The 15,797-nt window shown below is 41.7% G+C and overlaps 1 protein-coding gene and 1 long non-coding RNA gene across 2 annotated transcripts in view; one reads left to right on the top strand and one right to left on the bottom strand.

Moving 5' to 3' along the window:
* Positions 1-15,797, bottom strand: part of LOC113161845 (serine/threonine-protein kinase N1-like) — a 32,531-nt gene that overhangs the window by 11,337 nt on the left and 5,397 nt on the right. The gene's annotated exons all lie outside the window — the stretch shown is intronic.
* Positions 186-9,509, top strand: LOC113161728. Its single transcript, XR_003298777.1, has 3 exons — positions 186-270; positions 379-453; positions 8,803-9,509. It is a non-coding gene; the product is annotated as an uncharacterized LOC113161728 (long non-coding RNA).

Genomic DNA, 15,797 nt, shown 5'->3' with positions numbered 1-15,797 from the left:
CGAAATCTTTAGTTGGCTCCCGAGCTCAGCCAAACAGTTAATGCCACACTGAAAGCAAAATGGGCTTGGGGGGGAAATGATAAAAAGAGATAAAGAGAGGGAGAGTTAAGTGAGGGAGGAGGGGAACGCCTCAGAAAGAGGATATCCGTCCCAACACCAAGCGGCTCAGGCCTTTCCTGTTTCCTCTGCGATTTTGCTGCTGTCAGTGGAGAGCGAGGCTCAAAGAGGACAGAGGCTCTACGCGCGGAGAACACATCCTCCCTCCTGAAGGTTTTTGTAGATCATACTGTGGCAGTAAGCCTGCATGATGTCAAGTCTTCCTCAGCTGCTTGTGCTCCCTAATTAATCACAGCGTTTTTCTTTATGCTCTCATTTCAGTCTGTGATATAATCTGGAGGCGGAAACAAAGGAAGGATGCGTTTTCTAAGCAATGGATCAAAGTCAGCCAGTAAGGTTGGGATGTATTTCTGCTGCCTGCCTGACTTCTTATTTCCTTTGGCTTCAACATCTAAAAATCCCAGTGGTGTTTCCCCCTTTCCCTATAGAGGGTCTGCGGTACTGAGAACTAGCCTCATCTGAAAATACCATAACATCTGTATATGAGCAGCGGCTCTTATAGGGAGGGGGGGTTAGTGTGTGGCGCCAACATTATCCTCCAAACTGGAAAATGAACATGCAGTGGAAGACAACTTTACACCGCTGCAACAGACAACATGTTTATTATCGTAAATCTAAAGATTTGGGTGGCACATCTAAAACAAATGTACATTTTATAGAATAGTTTCAGTTTTTCCATCTTACAAAATCAGATTTTATCAGAATAAAAACCTAACCACCTTTTTGATGACAGGGGATTTGAGGAACTAAAGACCGTTAACAGAGCTAATTAACCGACTTTAATACAAAATGGAAGAGGATAAGTGTATATACAGGATGTAATCATTCACAGGTTTCCTAAGGTTAAGAGGGATAATAAAAAACTAATTAAGAAAGAAATAATGTTGCTTGTGCTGCAGGCAATACATAAGAAAAGCAGGAGGGGGCTAAGAGCTATCAGTTAACTGTGCTGCAGCAGAGGTAGTGTCAACGAGTTAATATTAGCTGGCAGCCCGACAGAGGGAGAAGATGGAGGGGTCAGAGATATCACTAAAGACGAAGAGGGGAAGAGAGTGACATTTAAACTGGCAGTAGGACTAGATTTCACTAGATGGCTTGATAGACAAACTTTTATTTCTGTAATGAAGCTGGTTTATCGCAGAGTCTCTAAGGAACAGTTAGACCAATACCACATGCACGACCACTGACGACCTCTGAGTGGTGAGAAACCAGATTAGGTTGATGGTGAAACATGATGTATATTTTAATCATAGAATGAAAAGAAGTGGACTCTGAGTGTGCTAATTTATCTGTAAACAATGTGGCTTGTCCGTCTTTTCGACATGACTGATATCTCTCTGCTCTGAAGTAGATCTGTGTAAACCAAGATAAGTTTTACTTCCTGTCATCTGAAACGACAGACTGAACCAACCAGAGAGTCTGTAAATGACTAGACTTCTGCTGTACTAATAGCACACAGCACAGTTAATAGCAACTTTCACAATATATTAAAGGTGTAGAATGGCTGCTCTTTTTATAAATGCTTTTATTATCATTAATAATCTCAGGATGCAAAGAAAATACTATAACGATCTCAATATGTCGTAACATTTTTATTTCCTTATAATATTCTCAGCAGTATCTGGGTGTCTTCTTCACCTCCCTGTGCATGTGATCCACACCTGCTACTCTCAGAAACACTGACGAAACATTTTCTTTATGCTTGACAACATTAGTCACAATGGGAGTAACTGCTACAGTGAGAGAGAGACAGGAGAGTGTTGGTGAAACTCTGGATTGTTGTTTTTCTGCCGAGCTACAGTCTTACTGCCAAGAGATTATGTGTCAGATGGTGAACTGGTTGTGTAAGTGAATTGTTCTTTTACTCATACCCTCCCTTTGTCCAGATTGTACTTTTTTTTTATTGTATTATATATTTGTTTATGAACTGACACTGAAAATGTAACAGTTATTTCTTTACTACTCTTAAAACATTTATCACAATTTCAGACAGAACAGTGCAGCATATAGTGAATTCAGCTGTAAACAATACACAACCATAGATTTAGTACAGGCAGCTATGGCCTTCATGGTAGATTATATAAACTTTGGTGAGCTCACGTTTCCTCTACCATCATATCGTATTATCCCAGTCGCCTGTGTGAAAACATGGCTACATTCAATTGAACTGCTCTTTCGTCTTTATAGTTACCGAAATCAGTGATGCTGTAGCTGGGTACAGTCTGTCTCAACTTAAATCTGTCTGTAATTACCATGCTCCCTGACTCTGACTTTAAGGCTATAATGTGGGTTTTATAACAACATGTTTGTCTCAAGTGATTCATCAAAACAAGTCCTCACTTTCCACGGTTGTAAAACAATGAAAAGAACAAACTCTCTGCTCTCTCTCTCTGAAGCAGCCAATGGTCCGGCTACACTCGGCTCCGTCCCTCAGGATGTGTCACTTGTCCAGTTGGTGGAAACATGTCTGCTGTCACTTCCAACACAACATGTGTTAAAGACGTGTTAACAGCAGCACATGTTGACAGAATGTGTTCTGACACACGTACGTATGTAGCACAGAGCTGCAACAAAGCTGCAAGTGAAGCAGGCCCTTTTCTTGGACTGACACATGTTCAAATTGAGCTCAGCACGCGAAGAAAGGAAGCCGATACGTTTAACTTCATCCTCTAGTTGTTGACTGTGTAACGCCACAAAGATGGCGACGGCTAACGGGCATGAATGACTCATTTTACGCAGCTTGTTAGTGAATTAGCCCAAGGAGGAACATTCAGCAGCGGTGTCAAGGAAAGTAATGACGGTTTAATTTAATAGATAATGGTGGCGCCAAGCGAAACTAATTTGATCAGACTGTGTGTGCAGCCCAGATGAGCCTGGAGCTATATAGTGAAGGTCAAGACAGAACATGAGTATAGCGGTGTGTTGTGTGTGTGTGTGTGTGTGTGTGTGTGTGTGTGTGCCGTCCACTGTGAGGACAGAGCCTGGAGTTTTCCTACTGAGTGATAATGACCACTCACTACAGAGAGTGTCAATACAGAGGTCATGGAAAGGCGTGGTCATGCAAGCATGCAAGACACAGACAAAAACAGAAGGGCATCTATTCACGTTTAACTTTTAGCACACACACACACACGCGCACACACCCCCCCCCCAACCCTCTCACTTTCCAATGAAACGTGAGGACATGTCTCTCAGGGAGCGAGGCCACAGAGCTCAGCCCATTTCTCACCGAGGCCTGTGTTATTGTAGAAGGTGTGAACCGTGTTCTCTTACGGCTCCACTACATTTATTTCCAAAATCAACTTTGGTGTGCACGGGAAGGTGGTGGAACTTCACGTTGGGTGAAAATGCCATTTTAACCGTGGCTGGACGTTTGTGTTATTGTGATAGAGGAAGGACGGGCGAGCTCTGGCTGTGCTCAACGTCACAGCTAATAATAGAGGAGGAAGAAAAAAAGAAGAGGAAGGAGAAATATCCAGTTTGGTCAGATTTTTACAGAAACTAAAAAAAAAAAAATCATGTTTACACAACTACCAGTATTCCTCTTAATCCAGACAAACATCTTAACAATGAGATTAGGACCTAGGGTTGTCTAGGTTTCATTAGGACATACAGTTTGGCTGGATGTCTAAACAGACAAGTGCAATTCTTTAGAAGGAACTGTGGTTCTGTGGTGGATAGTTTCCAGGTATTAAACCAAAGTCAAAGGTGATAAGCTAGAGTTAGAGTTGTGGACAAAATAAGGACATTTTTACCTGATGACACTAAAAACAAAACAAAACAACAAAAAAACAAAACAAAACAGAGGATCGAGTTGTTGAAACATAATAAATATCCAAATTGTCATCTCAGTCTGTGCAGTAGGAGCTGTCCTGACGGTGCTAACAATGCTAACTGTACAGTAAGTGTTGTGGTTGAGAATGCAGAAACCATTCGGTTTCCCTCACAGACACACACCAGCGTGTACAGAATGACAGAAGCATGAGTCTGCTAGAATTCCTCTGATGGTTTTACAGTAACTTGCAAATCGTTTCCTGCAGACGTCTTCCACGGCCACATGAGCCGCTTTGTATTATTCAGCTGAAAAAAAAAAACAAAAACGGAGCAGCAGAGAAAAACAGTTTCCTATTCTTGTCAAACTGACTGGCACAGAGGCCGGGAGAGGGAGCGAGGCCAAATAAGAGGACAGCCTGTGATGGCCAGAAATAAAAAAACAAGCACTTATGTGTGGGGAAAATGCTAATACTAATACTTTACAGTACTTCCCCAGTCTGTAGCAGCACAGAAATACTTGTACAAATGGACATTCATTAGTACAGTAGGTAAAAAAAAATTGTCCAGCCAGTTTGTCCAGTCATGCTAATGAAAAAGACGCAGAGGGAGAGAGAGAAGTGGCAAGAGAGGGGCCGAGAGAAAGTCAGACGAGGCAAACAAAGAGAGCGCAGCATGGGGACAGGAAGAGAGGGAGGAGAGAGACGGATGAGGCACAGCTGAGAGGGTCACAGGGTTGAAGCAGACAGAACAGACAAATAAGCAGAAGACGATGGAAGTGGGGCAGTGAAACAGAAATGAATCAGCAACCACAACAACAATGCACAATTGTGCCACTCAAGTGTTTGTCAAAGTGGCTCGTGAACAAGAGAGACAAGTAGTGACTGACTGAACCCTTTATATGTTCAGCTGTGAACATGGTTGTTCAGGCCTGGCTCTCGTCTGTGTTCAGTGGTGAACACAGATGGTTTCATCAAACCAACAACCTAAAGCTCAGAGATACACAATTTACCAATATATTCACTTTCCTTTAAACACATGGACATAGACAGACATAGACATAGACAGTAACGTCAGCAGCAGCAGCAGGACGAAGCAGAAACATGGTTAGATAGAAAAAGAAACTTAAAGAAGGCAATAGGAGAAAGACGTGTACGCAACAATGGGACAAGGTGTGCTGACACTCCCCAAACACACCCACACACACAAGGACACCTGCGAGAAACAGGGCAGGGACAGGTGCTGTGTCACATTTAGCCACCTACAGAGGTTCCTACATAGCTTTCCTCCCTCCTTGAATGCTTCCTCTCCTCCATTTTCTCCTTCTTTCCCCTCTACTTCCTTTGCCCTCCTACATATCCTCCACCCGCTGTCGTCTTCATAGGCTCATGACACTGAACCCCGAACCCTAGGCGCCTCATTGGGGCAGCCTGTCCACAATGCAGTTTCCCCACTGTGGGACTAATACAGGTTTCTAAAACTAAATTCAAGTATTGTGCGAAACTATGTGTCCTGGCAGAAAATATTGAAGCAGGATCTGTCGTGTTTAATGGTATATTATTCAAAAACTTGACTTCCATCCCTGACTTGGCTCTGCCTGACAGCCATTGTTCTCACTGCCTCCTGGCCACTTTGCTCCTTTATTTCAGGTCCACATGAATCTGTCAGCTTGGCATCTTACTCTTTCAACTGGATCAACTTTGTTAGTGACTCTCTCCACTCCATCAGTCTACTTTTTTTACTCTGTCTTTGCTCCCTCTTCTTGGCCTCTGGAGAAGACCAACTGTGCCTCAGATTCTGCTTTGAACAACAGTACAAAGAGACCGAGGGTAAGAGAAGAGAGGGAGGAAAGAGCTCCTCCTTCACTCCCCATATCAGCTGATGGATAAAAAGGCTAAAGGGAGGAAACGGGAAGGCTTCAAACTCTCCTCCTTCCTCTCCGTCCCTCCTCCTCCTGACATGAAGAAGCTGTTGTTTTGTTATGCAAATCGTAGGTGGAGTCCCAGATTTCCACCTAGATCATTGCTGACAGGGTCCAACTGGCAAGAACAAAGCCACTGGAGGAACATCACATCGAGTGTGCAACAAAACATTCCAAAGACATGAGCGGTTCAATAACTAATAAGAGTTTGCAGCCTGTGAGACGTGGTGTCAGTGTGTCTGCCTGTTCGTTGGATCCATTCAATATGGCTGTAATCAATCAGTCCTACCAGGGGAACTGTACAATGTGTTTTGTTCCAGCACACGTCATTAGCTTCATATTAGCACTGAGTCACAATCCTCACTTGTTAATTATCTTAGTCCAAGTGCATGCTAGAAAACAAGACTGGTATCTGCCCTTTTAATCCACCCCTCCATCATCATGACCTCCTCCGGGAGGCCCTGGTAATTCTCATACATACCGTGCAACGTCCAAGTTATGATTTCAGAAACTTGACTGTCTAATTTGTCTTAGCCATTCCTCAACGGTCCAAGCCAACCTAGTTTTGGCTCAAGCTTTTACGACCGGTTTGCAAAGTCAAGAAAGAATGAAGGAAGAGCGAGAGAAAAAAGCGACAGACAAAGAGAAAAGAGGAAGTAATAGAGCTGTTCTCCTCTACTGTTCTGCTCTCCAGAGAATAAAGCCAGAAACTGACATTCACACCAGCTGTATTCATCTTCCTCATCAGCAGGGAAGGACCCTTAGCACAGCGGGCCACCTTAGCTGGTGTAAAACCAAGAACTGCTTACATCAAGATTACAGGGCTAGATTATTGTGACTGACACGATCTACTGAAGCTCTGCGGTAAAGATCAAAATCTGTGTAACATTTAGATTTATTTAACTGTTGTATAACTTTTAAAAAGGTAGTTGATGCAAATTAACAAGCTAAAGGCTAAAGCTAACATTAACACCATATGTTCAGATTAAACAACAATCAAAAACAAGAGAGGAGAAATTATTTTTGGCATGGTCTAAAGATTGAGCATAGCCAACACAACATGGTGATGGGTCAGGTCATGGAATTTCAAATGCTGATGAAGAGACTGAAGGGGGAAAACCCTCCCTAAGCAAACATGAACAGCTGAAGTAGGCTGCAGTAAACCCTGGAAGAGCATCAAAGTGTGGTAAGCAAATATCATCTTTCATTTGGTAAGCAAATTAACAAGTCTTGTCGTCTCAATACTTTCAAAGGGAACTGTACATACAGACTTGCAAGTATTTGTGCATGTATTTATAGACACCATGTACCAGAAACTAAATAGTTTTCCTAGCAATACATCAGCCCAGATATCCTCCCGACTCTTGCAAACCAGCAGCACAGCAGCATGCTGATAAAGAGTCTGATAAGCCCAACTGTTATGACATGTGCTAATCAGCATGAAAAAGACTGATCACATGTTAAAAGTATAGGACTAGAGAAACTAGCACAGATACATTAGCAAGAAGTCTGCATGAACCGTGGGTGTGTGAAAGCAGCCCAAGAAGAGACAGGAGGGTAATTGCTCTGACAGGTCTGGGGTATCTGCCTCAGCTTCGTGGTAAGATGGCCCTGCAGAGCAGCACAAACAGCAGTGATACACCGATATCGCTGCATTTTATGTGTGTGTCTGTACATTACCTCTATGGTAATGTGACGGAAATGGATCTGCACAGCTGACTTGCTGTGAAGCACTAATCTGATGTCATTTCTTACATAAAAGCATGAAAAAAGGAGACATCAACAAGCTGTTCCTGGATCTGCAGACTCTAATTGGATTTCAGAGCAAAGTTTAGGTACAGACTTCCACCTGAAGTCAAAACAATGTGTACTTTATGTTGTTCTGCACAGGAAAGTGTGTTCAAGATACTGTGTGAGTGTGCGTGTGTGTGTTGCTGGCTGAGTCATATAAAAAAAAAAAAAAAAAAAAAACATCTGGAGGCATTCCTGAGACGCCTAAGTGGTGACAGCAACCAACCTGGCAGGAAAGGAGGAGAGTAGAGAGGGACGAAGGAAACTATAAAAGAGCAGGGAGAGACGTGAGGAGGCAGTAGCAGGGATGAAGTTACTGGTCTATAACCTGTTTCACTTCACTCCCTGCACTAAGTATCCACCTAATCAATCTCTCCTTTTGTGTATAACATTAAATTCCACATGGATGAGACTGAACACATTTAAAGCACAACCATTTGGAAACCTCTCATCTTCTGAGATAAACTGATTGGTAACCATAATAAATCCACATAAACGGTGCTACGATATTCCCCAAAATGACTTTTCTAATCTTCTTTAAGCTTCTATCTATTCTGGCAGCACCACCACCTAAAATTCTCAGGAACTTGACAAGTTCTGCTGCTTGTTTCCCTCTTGCTAAATCATCTATGAATACAATGTGTAACACTTCAGTGTCTGTGAATTTATTCCGTGTAGTAAATTTATACTCAGTTGGGAGTTTACATAGTACACCAACATAAAACTGTGTAACACAACAGTCCTGCAATAAATCCTCCTTCATGAAGGTGAAACAGCTTTAGAGACGTGTTGTTCTGAGACACACTTTGTACTATGAAGCTGTGAAATGCAGTACACTTCAGGGAGCTTATAATGACTTGATTAATGTTGTATTAATAAGCATTACTTCATACAATGCTGAAGGTTTAATTATCTTAACAGCGTTTATTACAACCACCTCTGACCAGAGAAAATATATTAAACCATTCTAACATACTGTATACACAACGTACACAAAGACACAACTAGCAGTATATGAATAAAGCATAAATTAATGCTGCAAGAATTGTTCAGCATAAAAATGAACCCCCCTGCACTCTCTCTGATGCTTCCACTGACAATACTAAAACTGTCTTTCTTTGCAGGAAGATTTTCCCCCTTTTCATTCAAGCCAACTCAGGTCCCTTGGTGACACTCCTGCTTTTTATCTCTTTCTTTCAAAGTAGAGGGAGGGATGAGACCGCAGAGTGGAGGACAAAAGAGACAGTCACCATTCTTCTCCACAAGGTGGACAAAGGCCTCAAAAGCCTCTGAGAAGACAGACGGAAGGAAGTGGACTGGAAGATGGAAAGAGACAGGAGAAATGGGAGGAGGGGGAGAGAGATTGAGAAAGAGATGGTCAGCCAAAAAGCGATAAAGAAGCAGGTGCAGGAGGAAGGGAGGGTGGTCGATTTACTGTGCCAGAGGCGACTGATGGATAAAAGAGCATGTGAGAACACGCTGGGAGGCCAGACTCACTGCCAAACGCACAGACGTCAGACATGTGAGGGTAAGGAGGAGGATCAGAGAGAAAGGGAGAGCTTGTGTTCATGGATGGAGGAGAGTTCACTGAGTGTGCACAATACAGCCCTGCACATTAAATCTACTTCTTAAACATTAAAAGCAGTTTCTAATTCAGGAGGTGCAAGGGTTTTCTGTTCTTGTAGCCAAACACGTTTTTGACCTTGTTTTGTTTGAAAAGATTTGACTCACTGTTCTTAAATGTGTTCTGCAATTCATTATCACAATTACAAAATAGCCTTTTTGAAAAGGCACAAAAAGAACACACGTCTGAATTGTGCCTGCAGACGTCCTGCAGCTCTGAGGCAAAATCAAGTCACGCTCTGTATGTGTTGGAGTGCAGGAGGGAGTGTGTCGGCCAGAGAGAGAGGAGCGGGAAAATGAGGCCATGGCTTAGTTCACTTAGCACCAAACTGATATTAAATTGTTGTAAGAAATTAATATATTGCCCTGTGAAGTTTCTTTTAACTTGTGGGTAATTAAAAGTCTTTGTTATACAACTTAATTTCCAAATCATAGCGTCAGGGGAGTCGGGTTGGGTGGAGTTACTTGCTCTTGAACCAAAAGATGTTTGGAAGCACCAAATCTTCACCTAATTTAGCATTTAAATTGCTAAAGTTATTATTCTACTATCTGAATGATTACTTCGATCAATCAACAAGGTTGTGTATCAACAACACATAATAATAATTGATACGATGATTTGTATTAGTAATAGTAGTATTAGTATTATTATGTGAAGGACAGCAGAACAGTAGAGGTATAAAATTATTAAAGGGATTAAATCACAAGTTCAAATTTTAACTTACACATGACGATAAAATTCTAAATGTTCAACATTTAGGTGGTTATCTGCCTCTGTTACTTTAAATGGTAAAAATGAGTGTGAATGGCAGAGAAAAGTACATGACAGTGAGTGTGTTTGTGCGTTTGTGTAAGAAGCTGGGGTGTTGATGGTGAAGCAGTGGGTTTAGCTGAGGAGCTTAACACACTAAGCTGTCTGATAGCCAGACACACGAGGTCTAACACCACTTCCTCACAAACACAGAGTGAACTTGAAGCAAAAATCATATGACAAGCTGCCCTGACACACATATGCTGTACGTCTTCAGAGCAGGGGACTTTGTGTTTTAAACCAGTTCCTGTAGGGATGGTAATGTTTCTTGTGAGTTGCATGCTTCTTTCCCTACAGCTTTCAATAATGTCCACAATGTTCTGCAGGACATTAGTGGAGTCAGAAGCATCAGTGAACCCAGTCTAATCAATCAGGCCCAGATAAACTGCAGACAATTGGTCTTAAAAATTGCTGAATGCAAAACGTGAGAGTGAGAGTGTAGTCAGGCTAGCATCTCTGTAAATATCTAATTAGAAACAGAACTGAGTAAGTGCTGAAGTAAGAAAACCTGTTCACACTGACACTGCAAACATGGGAGTGTGGAGCAAGTCATGTTTACCACATTCACCATATGGACACAAAACATTTGCTAATTAGCTCTAAACTATTTCTTCAATAGAAACTATTTCTAATAAATACAGTTGCTGAAGTCATGTTAGCCAATTCACACAATGTACTTTAGTTTATAGTGTTATTTTGAAAGTGCCTCTCAGGAAGTGTTTTAGGTTTTTATATATAGTATATAAAATTATTACAAATAAGATGTTTCTCTTGTAAAGACGACTGAGATGTAAGTCTCTGACCTAGTTGTGTTCTGCCAAGCCATGACTAACAGCTGACTGCAAGTTACAATGTGTGTGTCTTTGCCACAGTGTGTGTGTGAAAAAGTGTGTATAACCGAGAGTGTGGGCAGAAAACAGAAATGGGCTCAAGTCCATCACAAAACATTTGTATTTTGAGATCACCCAGGGGAGAGTGAGGCTGTACACTGTGAATCCAACAGTATGTATACAACACTCTGTGGGATTCACTGCTGTGTGTGTGTGTGTGTGTGTGTCACAGCTGCAGCGGTTATGACAGTTGGACTCAGGTGTGGCAGCAGAGACCAGTGCAGCAGGTCTGCTTGTCTGTGTGTGTGTGTGCGTTTGCACAACCTGTTGAAACATGTCCATGTGGAACACTTTACTAACTCTGGATTACATCTTGTAATTATGTAATAAAGTTGGTTGTGTTTGGTGCAATACACCTCAGCTATGAATCAGACATACGTAACTGTGGGAATAAAAAATGCCACTTAGTAATATAGTACCTGACATTTAAGATAAGCTTTGTATTCATGTTTTGATCGGCCCTGGTAACTGGCTAGAGAACTACAATATTTGGGAATTAATTTAGTTTTGGTCAAATTCACCAGATAACGAAAGTCAACATCTGTTATCGAGAGCAGCTCTGGGTACAATAAACAAGCAGCTGTTTTCATTCTAATATTAACCTGTTACATCATGTGGTGGAAGATTAATCTGTCAAAATACACGTGTAATATTGTTGAAAGCACTTAGCTTTGCACAGACTTACACAGAGATGCAGACAATGACTTTGGCTTGTTTATAAATGTAGCGTTAAACGACATACATGTGCAGACCCATGTCCTTGAAATGGCAGATTTCCAGGAAAATGGGTGTGTTAGCTGATAAGTGATGCAGAAGCCATCAAACTGGGCTCCAAGCAGTGGAGGATGGGGTTTATACAGTATGTGGGTGTGTTGGAATCAGGTTATATAAAGTATTTAGGGATAATGGAGAGGTCTAGTCCTGATTGAGTAACCGCAGCTTAATGTAAGCAATAGTTTCATCAAATGAGGAGAGAAAAACCATTTCAATCCAATCTCTAATTACACTGCCAAATGTAATTTCACAGCCTACACTTAGTTAATTGTCCCCTGGGAGTCCACTCTCATTAAAGCTTCCAAAATAAGCAGTGATATGTAAATTGTGATGGGAGGAGAACACTCTGCCGCTGTCCCTTCTTCACGTTACATTTAACACACAAATTATAAACTCTCACACAACACACTACTGTCACTGTACGCTGGCACTATACAGGAAAGACTTAGACTAAGAAGCTCATCTTGCTGTGTGGAAATAATTATGTTGAAAACCAATGACCTCATTCTGTTGCCAGCTGTTTCTATGACAGCCCAGCCTCCAGGTAATCCACCAGGAAACACCTGTCTCCTCCTCCCCCCACAGCTATCTGTTTGTCCAACACTCCCTCTGCGTTCAGGCTTGCCGACATTCAAATAGGCAGGAGCTGGTTGAACGCCGGCTGTCACACTAACTGAGAACTGAGGTGCAGAGGAAAGTACACAGTCAGTGTGCGCCTGCTTCACATTGTTCATTTATTTACACTCCTGCTGCTGGAAGTACACGAGTAAACCATAAACCTGCTATTTGTTTCATCTGCAAACATGTAGCATTCAAAGAAGCCTGTTTTTGCAGCGCCGCTTCAGAGTTGTATAGTTCCTCCCCTCGAGGCCACAGGAGGCAATACACACCTGACTGTGCGACTGAGCTGCTGAGAGGAATGTTGCATTGTGGGTAATACACAAAGCAGGTTTTAACAAGGGAATGAATTTTGATAAATACAATGCTAAATGAAAGCTTTTAATACTTTGTTTAGTCTGACAAACTTAAGATAACTGTGATAGCATTAGATTTAAAATGCTACAGTGCACAGGTATTTAAAAACAGTATCCACGGGTTTATCTTTGCGCTCTTACTATTAGACTCAGTGTACAGTGAACAAACAAACAAAAGAAACCAAAAATCTTTGAATCAATCTTTTATTCCACATTTTCTTCCACTTCCACTTTCAAAACCTGACACGATCACTACCCACATTACAATTCAGCTGATCACCCCACTATCTTCTAATCCTATTTTCATTCGTTGCCTTCAGACTGGAATGATGACACCTGAAGCATGTAGCATGTGTACTCTGCTTTCAATTTTAGACTTAGTTTAATTAAAGCTTTCATTTCCTAATGTGTTTTCGCATTTGGAACTGATTTCTTTCACAGTCATGTGACTGCAAATCCACCCAGCTATCTAAACATCAAACCATTCATCCAGTCCTGAGTCTTCAGCCCGAGCTGGCAACCCTCCCAAAAGACAAACGTTTATCAGTGTAACTTGCTCTCCAACCCATTCTAATGACAGGGGTTGTTTGTGGGGAGACTTTAAAAACTCCCAGAGCCTATTTATATCGTATAAAGTCACACCCTCTGTGTATGATGCACAAAATTGCACACAAACCCCAAACACACACACATCAACTCTGACAAAAGCTTACTGTACTGCTGCGGCAGATCTTATCAACATAAAGCTGGCAAATATTTTCATACTTGTCTCAGTCAAAACATATGAATTGCGTCAAATTTGTTTGTTCAAGCCGTCATCTGACGACCAACAGGATTGAGCAATATACTGTATATTCACAGACCAGGATGGTGCATAACAGAAGAATGCTATTAGTAAGTTCACCAGGTTTAGTCTGCAAGTGTGTAGCTGTTGGCTGCTTAACAGCTACAACACTACTTAAAAAGAAAAGTCCTAATTATCCCCAGCAGAGAACAGCCTCTGAGGTCCGACCATACCCAACCAGAAAAACAAGAGGGAGGGCTGATGAAGGAGGAGGAGGGGGAGGAGGGCAACAACTGGTGCGCAGCCTGCACAGGAGGGAGATAGTGGGAGAGAGCAGAAGAAAGAGGAGGGGGGCAAGATAACAGAAGGGCAACTGGGTAGATCACTTTACACTGATGACTGTTGCTGGTCCACAACCATTTATCACAGGGCAGTTGTTTGGGTCTTAGCACACAGGCCAGAAAGAGGTTTCTTAGAAAAGTGAAGAGGCCTCTGACATGGTACTGGAACTGGCAGTACATAAAAATACAACTAATGAAACTGTGTTCATGTAGCTGCTGCTGTGCTACAATTGCCCAGTTGCCTCCAGTAACTACAAGTGGACCGTCCAACCCACTCCTCTGGTTTGGAGTATTTTCCCCAGCTGGCAACCCCCTTTATATGTCAGTGTATCATCTTCTGCTTGAATAGAACTAGAGTAGTAGAGACTACCGTCTCATTAATTTACAAATCCTACAGAACTACCAAAGCTGGAAAAAAAAGGCAAACAGCTGCTGAACATGAAGCACAACTGGCAACCCTGGAAAGATATTCCCAGCCATTTACCTGGTTACCTCATGCCGAGGTGACTTCTGTTGTGAATTGGTGCTATATAAATAAAATAAAATTGAATTGAATTGAATGTAGACAACCAATATTAACTCATGTGAGTTCTACCGACATCCAAGCGGAGGCCACATCCTCACACCAGCCACACCACATGGTTAGACCACAGGATTTCTAAGACTAACAGTTTTTTAGGATCCCAGAATACAGCACTGGGAAACTCCATTTGTCTTTTTTATGCAGAGTCACACGACTGTGGATTCTCATCATTTAACAGCACGTTATTTGTCGAAGACTGTGATGTTAAGTCAAATGTGCACAGTCCATCAGGGTCTTTTCTGTGGTTTTATTTGGAGCACACGGTTGGACTTTCATTTAAAGACTACTTTTGTCTAACCATTCTCATGCAGGGGAAGGGAAAAGGAGAAGAGTAGAAGAAGAGAAGTTATGGTTTATCTGTTAAATCAACAGAGTAATATATAATGCAGTATATGACAGACAAATTACCCTTTATATAAAATAATTGAATTAACCATCTTTAAGTTTAATATGCAGGGAACATCCTGACTGCCAAGTAAGAAGCAGACACATATCTGCTTCTATGCTTTCTAGCTGCTGTGTGAGCTCTGGGGAACCTATCCCGTTTATCCCATTATAATGGCGGATATTGCTTTGTTCATGAGCCGTTTACCAGCTGACCCCCTGCTGTGGAAGAAATCACCATGCTTGAATCAACATAATGTGTGCAAAAGGTTCAGCACATTTAAAGGGTGGTGATGAGGGGTTGGTCAAAGATGAAACACTAGATTTACGGGATAGTATAAAAGGAAAAAGTCCCAGCCAAGTCCTGAACATAATGTTCATCAACACTCCTTTAAAGCAATAACAATGAAATACAACAGCACATACTTAACACTAAATCCTTATCAAAACATGCTGTTTCCTGATTTTTTCCTCCAATAAACCCGTCACTATGGCTCTAATATTGCATCAACGTCTATTTCCTCAAATATCTTGTCCTATTAGGGGAAGAGTGCAATTCCCCAAAGTGAAAACCCCTCCCACAGATTACAGCGTAATGCTCTTTGTTGATTTAGTTCTGCTAAAAAACATTTTTGACCTTTTGATGGAAGAACCAAAAGCATGTGACAGCCAAATGTTGGGTTTATCATGAGCCATACTCTGAGGTAGATTAAACTATTTTGTTTATTTAATGCTCAAACTGTAAGGATCTCCATAAAAGCATCAAATATGTTCTCTCAGCATGAATGACCTAATCTTTCTGCTGCAAAAACACATTTGACTCTCTACTAAAATAACATAACACTGCAACTAGGCTTTAAATGGCTCTTTCTACATTTCCCTACACACATTTAAAGCTGTCAATTTATACACCAACAAAGATAGTTAACCCAGCTGAGTGGCTGTTTAAACAGCACAGCAGCACTGGCCAATGAGGCTGAGATCGATGCATTTGGCCTGGAGGTCCACACTGTCATAATGAGTAGGGGTCAAA

This window comes from Anabas testudineus, chromosome 1 (genome assembly GCF_900324465.2).
Source record: "Anabas testudineus chromosome 1, fAnaTes1.2, whole genome shotgun sequence".
Classification (NCBI taxonomy): domain Eukaryota; kingdom Metazoa; phylum Chordata; class Actinopteri; order Anabantiformes; family Anabantidae; genus Anabas; species Anabas testudineus.
This window is presented reverse-complemented; position numbering and strand designations above follow the sequence as displayed.